This window comes from Talpa occidentalis, unplaced genomic scaffold, assembly GCF_014898055.3.
Source record: "Talpa occidentalis isolate TD23 unplaced genomic scaffold, MPIMG_talOcc4v2.1 talOcc4.4, whole genome shotgun sequence".
Classification (NCBI taxonomy): domain Eukaryota; kingdom Metazoa; phylum Chordata; class Mammalia; order Eulipotyphla; family Talpidae; genus Talpa; species Talpa occidentalis.
Genome location: NW_023604295.1, coordinates 70,684,377 through 70,696,753, shown reverse-complemented (window position 1 = coordinate 70,696,753; position 12,377 = coordinate 70,684,377). Strand labels below are relative to the sequence as shown.

Genomic DNA, 12,377 nt, shown 5'->3' with positions numbered 1-12,377 from the left:
ATTAGCTAGAATTTTCATCTTTTGTGTTCAAGAATTTCTGCTTCAAGGAAGGCAAATACTGCACTGTTCTTTTTTGTCGTTATATTGGATTTTATATCCTAACAAAGACGTGCTCTCACCTGTCAGCTTTTCACTTGAAGTGCCCTAAGTGTAACATAAGTTCAATTTCTGTCACTTTACACAGGCCTTTCCTGGGTATACTCTATTTGTATTTCTTCCCATAAAAACTTACCAGAAAGGGGTAGCTTAGAGTAGTTACTCTTTCCTAAGGGAAACTGAAAGAATCCATGGCAAATATGTTACTTTATCTCTCTTCTGGGTTTGAGAACTTGCTTTTCTCTTGTTCCCAATGGTTGTAACAAAACTATGTCTTGATTTTTTTCTTTCCTATGGAGCTGTCATTTGGAATTGCTTGCAGGGCTTCTGGATTTTAAACCTGATTCATTACTGAGGTTGGCTCCTGCCTATAAAGTTACAGAACCTAGAGCTTAATATTGCGGGAACCTGAGGACAAACACAAAGATATAATCATTAACCATGTACATTCCAGATTTAGAAATGTCTACCATCTTATTTTATAAATATTTCACATGAAATATTCTGATATATCTTATATAACACACTTTATATTTAAATCATCTTAATGAGAAATGTTTCCTGAGAGAGTAATTTAGACATTGGATATATAAAATATAACTTACATGATCCTTTATAAAATATAAAATAGTCCTGGGCTTTAGAGGATATCTATTTTATGAAATTGAAGATGATAGTTTAAGCTAATAAAGTTCTATTTTTCTTTAATTACATGTGGCATCTTGAGCCTCTGAGATTGATGAGTAAATGACATATGCTCCATTTGATAGTGGGTATATTAAAGCTTAAGGGCTGAGACATGCTTTTAGTAAGAAATATAAGCATGATGGGAGCTCTTTCTATCTCTAATTGTATGGATTATTTTAGTGATAAAAATAGTATATATTCATTGACTTAATTCAAAGTAGTAGTTAGTAGTAGTAGTTATTTTTTTGTCCATACACTCAGGGTTAAAATTTTTATGGTTCATTTTATTAGCAATTTGCTTCAAAATAATTGAAAACTGTATTTTCTGTTGCCAATACTTATGTGAGTATAGAAGGTAAAGTGATATGTCTTATTCCTTTTGAATTCCCCTTTTTGTGATGGAATCATCAGCTTCTCTCCCAGTCACTTATTACATAATGATTTAAAAATACTTGGGAGGAGAGAAACTTATAAATGTTAGCAAGTTTAAGTATTTGTGTAATGAATTTAGAACAAAGAGCATATTTATAATATATGCCAGTATTTTTCAATAAATAAGGTAAAAGGCTAATAATTTTATATGTTGAGTTCTATATATCACTCAATCTGCATTTATTTCACATTAAATAAAATGCTACTTAACACAGATTTATACTTCTAGATAAAATATACTTCACAACCTTTTAGATATTTTATGAGCAATATTGATGAGTTTGTTTCTCTTATTGTAGTGCCTATATGCAATGAAACAAGATACTTACAGAACAGTTTTTAGCGCATTCCATTTATCAGCCACAACCTTATGCACTGAGGTATCCTATAATGGTAAGTTATATAATTTCTAGAGATTTCTCTCTGAGTATATATTACAGTGTTGGAATTTGCAGTATGAATACTACTATATGGAATTTAATAATTAAAATCCAACTCAAGGTAAATAATCAAAATGTATTTTATAAAAGCCAATCATGCATTTGCAAGTCATACTATATTGGGTTGAATTATAGCACCTTAATTTGTTACATCATAACTGATAGAATTTTCTGTTCAAGTGCATAAAAGTGTTCACTTGTATAAGTGAAATGATCTATTCTCCAGGATCTTAGATCATTCATCATTTTTTGCTTAGCAAATACCTATTGTATAGAAAATGAAACTCAAAGGGAAATTGCATTTGCTTCAGAGGATTATTCAATTTTTTTTTTTTAAGTAACCACCATGGTAATGACTTTCAGATACATTATTATCTCTTTCTTAAAATATTTAAGTTAATATTTGTGAATGTAATACTTATATATCTCCTTTCCATCAGGAAATATTTTGCTCTTCAGGGTTTTTCTGTAGTTATGATTGAATTTCAACAATATTTGTTCCAATTTATTGAAGAATGCCATTGAAATTTTTATTGGAGTTGCATTGAATTGTTTTTGGTAGGATGGCAATTTTGATAATGCTAATTCTTCCAATCCATGAGCAAGGAATATCTTTCCATTTCTTTGTGTCTTCTATTTCTTTTAACAGTGTTTTGTATTTTCTCTTGTAAAGGCCTTTCAATCCTGCCACATGAGCTTAGCTTCATAACTTCTTTTCACTTAACATCTCTTTATCTCATTTTTATTGATTTAACACTGATTTACAACATGTGCATGATTCAAAATTACAGAATCACACTTCTTCAGAAGTATATTACCTCATTTTACTTACCACTAAGCATCCATAGTCCTCCAACATAGTACAGTGGGTCCTCTCTGAACCCTACTTTCCACCTACCCCTTCCTCTCCAGCAGCCTCAATTCTGCAGACAGACTTCTAGGATTTGTTAATGGTTTGGTTCTGTCTGACCCTTTGTTACTTTTTCTTTATATTCAACATATAAATGAAGTCATCTTGAATTTGTCTTTCTTCTTTTGACTTGTTTTTATCCACTTCTATTCATCATTTTGTAAATGGCAAGAGGATATCATCTTTTTTATATAGTTGAGTATTATTCCACAGTGTATTTTTAATACATATTTCTATCTACTCATCTTTCCTTGGGTGTCACTTGAGTTGTTTTATAACTCAGTTATTGTAAATAGTACTGCAATGAACATAGTGTTGCACATAATCCTACAAATTAGTGTTTTTGCATTCTTCAGGTGGATACATAGGAGTGGAAATACTGGATCATATGATAGAGTTATTTTCAAATATTTTAAGAAACCTCTGTACTGTTTTTCATAAAGGTTGGACTAGTCTACATTTCTACCAAAATGTAGAAAGTTTCCATTTTCTCCATATCCTCACCAACACTTGCTGATTCTGACCTTTTTGATATGGATCATTCTCAAAGTGTGTATGGTATCTCACTGTGGTTTTGTGATAAGTGGTGATGAGCATTATTTTCATATTTTGTAGGTTTTTGTTCATTTTCTTCTGAAGAATACAAAAGTAAAGTATTAATATACTGATTTGAATACTGGAATTTTTTTTTTTTTTGCTAAGAGCAAATTTGCAAGAAGAGTGTTTTGTGTTTTGTGTGTGTGCTTAAGCATCTGAAACAAAGTATCTTTACATTGGCTTGATTATCTAGGATAATAGAAAGGCTTGAAGTCAGCAATATGTTTAATGTGTTTTTTTGACAAAATATATGGCAACAGCCCATTGTAATTGCCACTGTGTATCCTATGTAGCAGATATGTAAAAATGATTACCACAAATTAATTAGAATACTTGTTTCACAAATATCCTGATTTTTTTTAAAAATATTAAGTGTTAAAAAGAAAACATAAATCAAAAATTCATTTAATAAAACCATTCTGGTTTTTGGACATATAATTTGGAATAATTTGTTAAGTTACCGGCAAATTTTAGAAAGTGATAGTTGTATGGCTTGAAAAATGCAGATGATCACCAGATATCTAAATCACACATATATCATAATTCACATTTGAAAACTGAAACAAAACAAGTTAACTTGTTTAATAGTAGGAAGAGATTCTAATTGATCAAAATACCTTGAACATATATTACTTATTATTAATTACTATGCATGCTTCTCAACCAACTTCATTTAGTATTACTGTGGTTTATCTATTCCCACTGATCAAATGTACTCCCTTACATTTGAGAGTTGAAAGCTCATTCATTTTGGAGCCTAATAGGCCAATAATGGTTTTTATCCTCAAAGGAGTGTTAGATCCATACAAATATCAATCTTTAGGTTATATGAATAGAGAACTATTGAAAGCATTTCAGGCATCAGGAATTTATCACAATTTCCTTTATATTATTAAATTTAAAAGTAATCAAAAGTAATCTATAAAAATGACCCTCTTTGATTCATGAAAAATAGTATTACTATATTTTTGGTTTATTATTGTAAATTAGCTCACGCATCCAACTTTGGAAAATGGTGTTGAACACAAGCTGTAGTTATTTACTTTGAAAAAGTCAATGCTACTTTTTTAAATTGGGTTACCGAGTATCAGTAGTAAAATTTACAAATACTTTGCAGCTTTATTTCTGTGTTACTTATTGGATTGGTAGTTCTATGCTTATTTGAATATCCATTAATATTGAAGGAGCATATTTAAAATTGAAATGGAGGTAAGTTTTTGATAATAATTATCCATTTCAGAAATTGAAACTTTGCCTTCCTTCCACTCAGGGTACATGTGGTAAGGAATTTAAAAAGTTTAAATAAGCAGATAAAGAACTGTGTGTATCACCATCTATCTTCTATAATGAAATACTAACATAGAGATTTAAAGTTATAACAAGGTCATAGGGATGTTGCCTAACTTGGGTATCAAAGGAGAGTTCACAGAAAAATGAGCAATGTGGTATGATTAGAATAAAATAATATTATTATGAGGACTCTGAAAAATTACCTTAAGTTCTTAGAGATTCTGAGAAGGTAACTGAATTTTGGCAGGAGACTTTGCTAACCGGATCAGACTGTGGTAAAATCTGAGTGGTAGAACTTTCCATCGTTGCCTGTAACAAGGAAAATAGATGACAATTTGTCTTCAGATTTTAGTTATCTCCTGTAGATAAGCAAGGCATGGGGAGTCCAGCTGCAGACACCAGAAGCAAAGAAGAGCCATATGCAAAGCCTTCTCCCCCGCTGCCATTAGAATTGCTTCCACTGCCATGGACTGTCAATATCTGAAAGGGAGAGTGAGAAATAGAAGGAAAATACAAAAAAAAAAAAAAAAAAAAAAAAGCTGAGCTAAAAAGAGAGGGTGTCCTCTAAGAAATCTGCTTAAGCAAATTATTGAATTGGTTTCAATTTAGTAGATGGGGAAAAACCCACTGATGTGTTCTGCTCTACTTGCTTGATTGCGCTATTGTGGGACAGATCATGTCACTTATTAGAAATATATACACATCTGAATAAAGTGTATAAATCACGTCATGTAAAGATTCCTACAGAAGGGGGATAATCAATTTAATTTTCTTTAATAATAGTGAATTAGGAATTCATGCATAAATACTTTTTTAAAGATTTATTTATGCATACAAGGTTTGGGATGTAGACCAGAAATGCATGGTGGGGGTGAGAGGATTCACCAGAGATAGACTGGGGAGCATAACAGACAATCCAATGAAATGCACTGCTGAGGGAAGCAGTGGGTGAGACAGGAGAGGTCTGCTGCGCCTTGTGGGTCAGTTCCCTGGCTGGGGATCGAACTCATGCTGCACAGGCTGTCTACAGCTTCACAGCTCTGTGCTTAACCACTTGTGCCACCAGGGAGGATCTGAGATTGTTATTTCATTGCACCCTTTTCTGATACTTTACAGCAGGCCATGACCTGTCATCAGAGCCAAAGAAAGGTTCTTACCACCAGTTTCAGTAAAATTAAGCCTTCTAAGAAAATTATCCTCTGAATTATTTCCCACAAGAGTAGAGAGTTATGTCAGTAATTTGAGAAAACTGAATGTCAGCCTGAGCAAAAGTTACAGAATTAGTATATGATTTAGCCTTTCTTTTTATTTTGCCCTTGGCAATGCAGTATAATCAGACAGCGTGCTTTTGGAAAGTTATTTGCATATTTTAAAGGGGATCATTTACAGGTAAAACTCAAGAAATGGGTCTTAGGTCTAAAGTTATTTGCTAAAAGAAGAGAGAGAGAGAGAAGGTGATTTTATTAAACTATTAGGAAATGCTCCAGCAACCCCATTATTGTTTTTAAAAGTACTAAGTCTACTATGACAAATGACCAGAGGGAAATATAAAAAGTAGAACCCGATAACTGCAGGAGAATCTGAAGACCTCATGAATAGTAATATTTTTAAAATCCCGATCTGACTTGCAGACATTAAAACTACACAGATTTTATGTGAAAGAGACAGACGGACCTTATGAGGGAGAACAGAAAAAAGAACATGAAAATATTCATTGAAAACATATATAACTGACAGAACCTGCGTGGAGAGGTACAGATTTTAAGCAACTAGATTAGAGTGTAAACAAGATGATAATATCTCACTCATTTGAATTGTTGAAATAGATATCATGATGCTTTTTTTTCTTTTTCATCTTTAATTTCAAAATATCCCCCCTCTGAGTGTAAGTAAATACTTTGGGCCTTGCAATTTGCTACTTTCCATTCAGTTTACAGAGCACATGTTTACAGTAAGAAACCGCAGATGCACTCTGTACATGCATACTTCAAATTGTCCTGAATTTTATTATACTTAAGGCAAAAATAATTGTTGCAGATATCCACCTATCCCCTTTTGTACTTCACAGAGCCTCCTATGCAGTGATTGAGATTGCAGTGCCCCTATTATAAGTAGCTATCACATTTTTTTGATGGAACAAATATTTGATGATCTGCCAAAAGCATCTTTGTGAATCTTAAAGACAGTCATACTGTGAAAAATATTCATATAACAAAAGGTATATGGACAAGTGGATAAGTAATTGGTTACATGCCTGGGACTGCCCACAGGGTTTTGTTTTGTTTAAAAAGGAAAATCTCTCCCTCTATTCTCCTGAATAATATTTATAGTAGTGACAGTTTTAAAATGCATCCTGCTTTTTTTTTAGTATCTTTCATGGAAAAAAAAGATATAAAGATGCCATATTATTGAAAGAAAGATAAAAATAAGCAGGAGGGAGGGAAGAAGGAAAGGAAGACACATTTGGAAGGAAGTAAAGGAGAAAATTAGATTTAAGTATAAAAATCAAAACCTCAAGTAAAATAAAATGTGAAAACATCCTTTTTAAATATGTACACACACATACAAAATCTATGTATAACTTACTCATTACCATTTATTTTTTATTTCACCAACATAATTGGATGGGTACAGATACACTAGTATGATATATTCAGAATACTTGAGCAGTTTTTGTAAAAGTTTTATATGTTTTCCTATTAGTCTATAAGAAATTCGCTGGATCAGGAGCAGCCTGTGAATGCACTTTGAGTCAATCCCACTAAATCTGGGCCCCAGCTGATGCCTCAGTCATGAAAATCCTGAAACACTAAGCTTTTCCACTTTGACTATAATAACATTTTATTTAAAAACAAGTTTCACAATTATTTTGGTTCATTTATCTTTGTATTTTTATAAATGCTATTCTGCTGAGTGTGGTATCATAGTTTCACATAATTTCATACTTTCCATACACAAATATGCAAAGTATAAAATCAATGGAAAGTTTGCAGCCAAATTTTAATAATAAAGAACAGCTATTCTTAGAGATTCTTTATCATAAAATTATGTTTTTGCTGCTGTTTTAATATATATGGGCTTCCAAAAGTTCTCTTTTCAACCATATTGTTTTGTAAGGTCATGATATTTGTGATTGTAAAATTACTTATTGAAATCCACGGAACCTTCTGATTAAGCTGTTAGGGATAAATTTTTACTAGATTTTTTAAGTCATGAAAATGAAGGTCAGAAGCAGTTAATTGTTCAAAATAAAGCAACTACTAATGTGAAGACAAATTCAAAGCAAGATTTATCTGATTCAAAATTCTGTCAGCTTCCCACCTGACTAGGAATGGAAAAAACACCCTCATCCCAGTCTCCTAACATCTTCCACTCCCAGACATTTTATGCGACGACCAGAAAATACAAGCAATAAATGTGTAGAAAGAGGAGAATTGGTCTTTACCATTCAAATGATAAATGTCATAGGCTTTTGCTTCTTGTAGAAAATTACAAACAAAAATATAACACTCATGCACCTTACATAACTCCTTGAAAAGCTATTTTCTTCTTGTACTTGAACAAAGATAAAATAATTTTTAAAGGGATAATTTCAAGTCAATCAACAATTATACGGTGGGAATCAGGCCCTATTAATTAATTCATTCGTCAACAGATATTTATTGAGTATCTGTCTGCTATATACCCCAGCACTCAGCAACATTTTCCCACCCCAGCAAACATTTTCATTACCGGGGTGGGAAGCCTAGGGGAGGAAGAGTATTTAGGCAAAACAATTTGTTAAAGCATTTACCCCTAAGTAAAATAAGATGAGAGTTCTGTAAAATCTTCTGAGTGGAAAGGTCAAGAAAGTAACTGGTTATACAATACTGAAGTGGAAAGAAACATGAGTCAGAGATTAAAATCCAGAGGGGATAAGCACATGCAGGCAATGATCAGATTGAGAGTACCAGGATGAATGAAAACAACTATAGAGTGATAGTAGGGAAATGAGAAATGGAGATCCAAGACTGAATTCTGAAATGCTCCTATGTTTATAAAGAGTAAACAAAAATTCAGAAAAGGAGCAAACATAATGTAGAACACAAGAGGCAAAAGTCTATAAATAAATATATGACATTTTTGTTCTTCTTAATTTAAATACACAGATCAATCTTGATTTATTGTTAGTTTAGACATTCTCATGTTCATAATTTCAAAATATTTCCAATTTCACAGCAATAACCTCACATTTTAATTATATGGACATCTTCAGCACAATATCATGAAAATGGCAATATTATAAAGAAATTAGGCAGCAACTTGTATGTAAACATTTTCAATAATCATTATCTTATGTGGGTAGATATCACTACACAGGTAAATATGTGACAACTGTTATTTAAATATGCTCTAGTGAATCTGCCTTATATAGTGAAGTAATGGAAAGCTCCTGTATTTCGTAATTACCACAGTTTCAAAAGGACTTACTACATAATAGCTGGGCAATTTCTTTGAAATTGCAAGTAGCATTACACATTACATAACATCATTGTATCTAGGATACAAGGTGGCAATTTTTTTTCCCTTCTTAGACATTCTATGCAGTTAGTAGGATAAATAAAAACACCTGCATGGAACACTTTATCTGTTTGCATTTCAGCGGCTGCTTTTGTGGTTTGAAGTTTTGTTTTAAAAAAGGAGAGAAACAGGTGTGTAGAGAAGCAAAAATTAGAAACTGAAAGGCAGCTGAACAGAGAGAAAAAGTAAATATTTTAATGAGCAGTCAAAAAGGAAAGAAAACATAGGGACAGGTAAGGGATTTATTTTAAAACTATTCTGTGATTTTTTTTTCCATAGAAATACTATATTACTCTATTTAAAAATTGTGTCATAGAAATTTAAAAATCAAATTTATCCAGAAATTTTGCATTCTTTTGTGTGAACTGATCTTTTTTCCTTTATACATTTAATTTTGCATACCTGTAACATAAGAATACTTATGATATATTTAACTTTAATGTAGCACATAATTTTTATAAACAATTGTTATATAAGTGTCAGGTGTGCGTCAATTTAAATCAAGATGTACATACACTACATTGAGTTCACCACTAAAAGTCCATTTTCACCTTCAGTATATAATTGACCTCTTTGGCCTCATCAATATAAGAAAGTCCTTCAAGTAGGTTTAATTGGAGCAGTGTGATAGAGATGAACACAATTCGAACTTCAGTTTTTGCTAATAGTTTTTAGGGGAATTTACATTTTTATATAATATCATGTGAGATTATAAAAAATAATTTAGCAATAAAAATAGATACAATGTAAATTCCATCTCATGTTCAAAATTAAAAAAATACAAGATAAGGTAGGTAAATTCAGTATTATTTATAACATTTTTATTTTTTAAAAGACCCACAGCATGTTCACAAATAACACACATTTAATGTTGGTTAGTTTTCAATTTTTATGATTCCAGTTATATATCTGATTAATATTAACTAGATTAATATTCATTAGGACACATTATGTATAAATGGTAGTAACATATATTCAAGTTTGAATAAATATATAGAATTAATGTTAATATTTACTTTTGGTAATTGTCAGTATTTTCTTTTTTATGATTCAAATAGACCTAAAAGTGTATGCCAGATTTCAAACAACTGATATTCAATAAATTCTTAATGCAAAATGGCAACTTCCTTTATTGCATGACAATTTTGAAGAAAATTGGAAGATTTAGCAGTACATGCTCCAGGTCCTGTTGACATCAAGAGTATATTTTTGTAGAAATCACATGCTGAAAGGGAAAGAGGACATAGTAAAATTTGACAAAGGATTTTGCTGACAAAACATTTTGTAAATGTTTTTGTTATTGTTGTTGTAAAATTGCAAAACTAAATTTCTGTGACCCCAATTAAAACAAGACATTCTGGTAGTCTAATTTTTAGAATGAGGCATTAAGGCCATAAGAAGAATAGAAAAGTTGAAAAAAGAACAACTTACAATGCATAAAATTTTAAATCAGGAACAGTTCAAATTAAGTCAAATTATATGACATAATTTGAATGTTCCATGTAGTTTCTTCAAACTAAAATTATCTCAGTAAATTATTTCATCTACATGAATTTAAGTTAAGTATTCAGAACTAGGGCCTCCCTGGTGGCACAGGGGTTAAAGACAGAGTTGTCAAGCTGTCACCAGCCACTTTAGCACTAGTTTGATCCCTGGCCCACCAGGGGGCAGCCCACATGGTGCAGCAGACCTCTCCTGTCTTGACGCTGTTCCCCTAAGCAGTGTATTTCAGTAGATCTGCCTGTTCTGCTCCCCACTCTCTCTGGTAAGTCATTTTACCCCCCTCTGGCTTACACCCCAATTCTTGTATACATAAAAATTTAATTTTGGGGGCCTCCCTGGTGGCGCTAGGGGTTAAGCATTGCACTATGAAGCAATCTGAAGCCTCTGCAGCACGAGTTAGAACCCCAGCTGGAGCAACCCACATGGTGAAGCAGATCTCTCCTGGCTCATCATTTGCTCCCCTCAGCAATGTAGTTCATTCAGTCCACCTGTTCTGTTCCTCACTCTGTCTCTGGTGAATCCTCTCACACACACCCCACCCTGCATCTATGGCCTGTACCCCAGCTCTTGTGTGATAAATAAATAAATATATTTATTTATTTTTAAAAAAAATATTTTTATTTTTAAAATTATTTTTAAAATACTTTTAAAAAAAGTATTCAGAACTATCCTGTTATCCCATGGTATGTAGTTTCCTCTTGAATTGGTCTCTTCAGGTCAAGAAAAATGAGAATGTTTTCCTTAACACTCTCCATCCTGAGCTTGCTCCCTATAACCATCACTAGCATTGATAGATAAGCATGGTCCTAGAAAAGATAAGGAATCAGTTTATAAAGTGAATATTTGTTAATGTCTCTCTCCTTGACCGTATAGCCTTTAGTTTGAGTTTTTCTCCTGTATCTATATTCTGACTGATGAATGATATGACTTGAATTTGGTAATAATGAAACAACTTTTGATCTATGGATGTGTTGTTTTCTTAAGTAATTTTCTTAATTTGCATAGGTCATTTCATATTTGATTAAAGGTCAAAAATTTAATAAAATAATCAAGGGCAGACATAGTCTGCCCTCAATAATTTGTAGGTAGATAGTTAGGCTACAGAATTAAATAATTTAAGGTAGAAAATCAGTTGTATTTACCATCCAACTGGAGAGTGAGAAGTAATGGATATGAAAAAAATGTCATACAATATGCTTAATTGGCAAATTATTTGTCATCCCTTTTATCAAGCATTTCTGAAATTATTATGTTTTAGGTTCTCTGTTATGTGCTGGGATTTAACTGGTAAACAAATTACATTATAATATTTGAAAAGCTTAAATTTTATGGGAATAATGAGTTATATTACTGGGTTCTGCCTTGGCAAAGGTACAGTAATTCACCACCAGGCTTGATACAGAATGTGTGCGTGCATGTGTGCGTGTGTGCTTACAGAGGGATGGTGGTTGGCACTGGCAGTAAGAATTGTGCTGGCAGATCTAATACACAGCACACATTCTTTAGTACTTCAGATAAAGTGAAGATTAAATTTGATGTGTCTGAATGGGATTGATCTAATCGGTGTGCTTCTGGTTTAAAATATGAATCTGACCCATTTTTAAACACGTTTTTCTTGTGCTTCCCTCTTAAAGAATTTCTATCTCTGTAAGTTTTAATTCAAATCCTACTTTTAGAGCAATTTTCCTTGAAAACTTTTAGACTAATGGTTCTCAAAATTCAGCACCTATGAGTATCATTTGTCAAGTTTATAAGAACATATATTGTTTGGCCCAATCCACAGAATTTCTGATGATGTATATAGTAACATAAAGAATGTTCCTTTATGGCAATTTCCATTTGATACTGTTAGCATAGGAAAC

At 32.2% G+C, this 12,377-nt stretch overlaps 1 long non-coding RNA gene across 5 annotated transcripts in view; it reads right to left on the bottom strand.

Moving 5' to 3' along the window:
• Positions 1-12,377, bottom strand: part of LOC119257616 (uncharacterized) — a 200,777-nt gene that overhangs the window by 38,491 nt on the left and 149,909 nt on the right. For 4 of the 5 annotated variants that reach the window (XR_008553912.1, XR_005128083.2, XR_005128081.2 and 1 more), the window contains exons 4-5: positions 4,656-4,761; positions 233-504 (exon numbers count right to left, since the gene is read on the bottom strand). This is a non-coding gene — a long non-coding RNA (uncharacterized LOC119257616). The remainder of the gene's footprint in view (positions 1-232; positions 505-4,655; positions 4,762-12,377) is intronic. The other variant, XR_008553914.1, reaches the window with a different exon arrangement.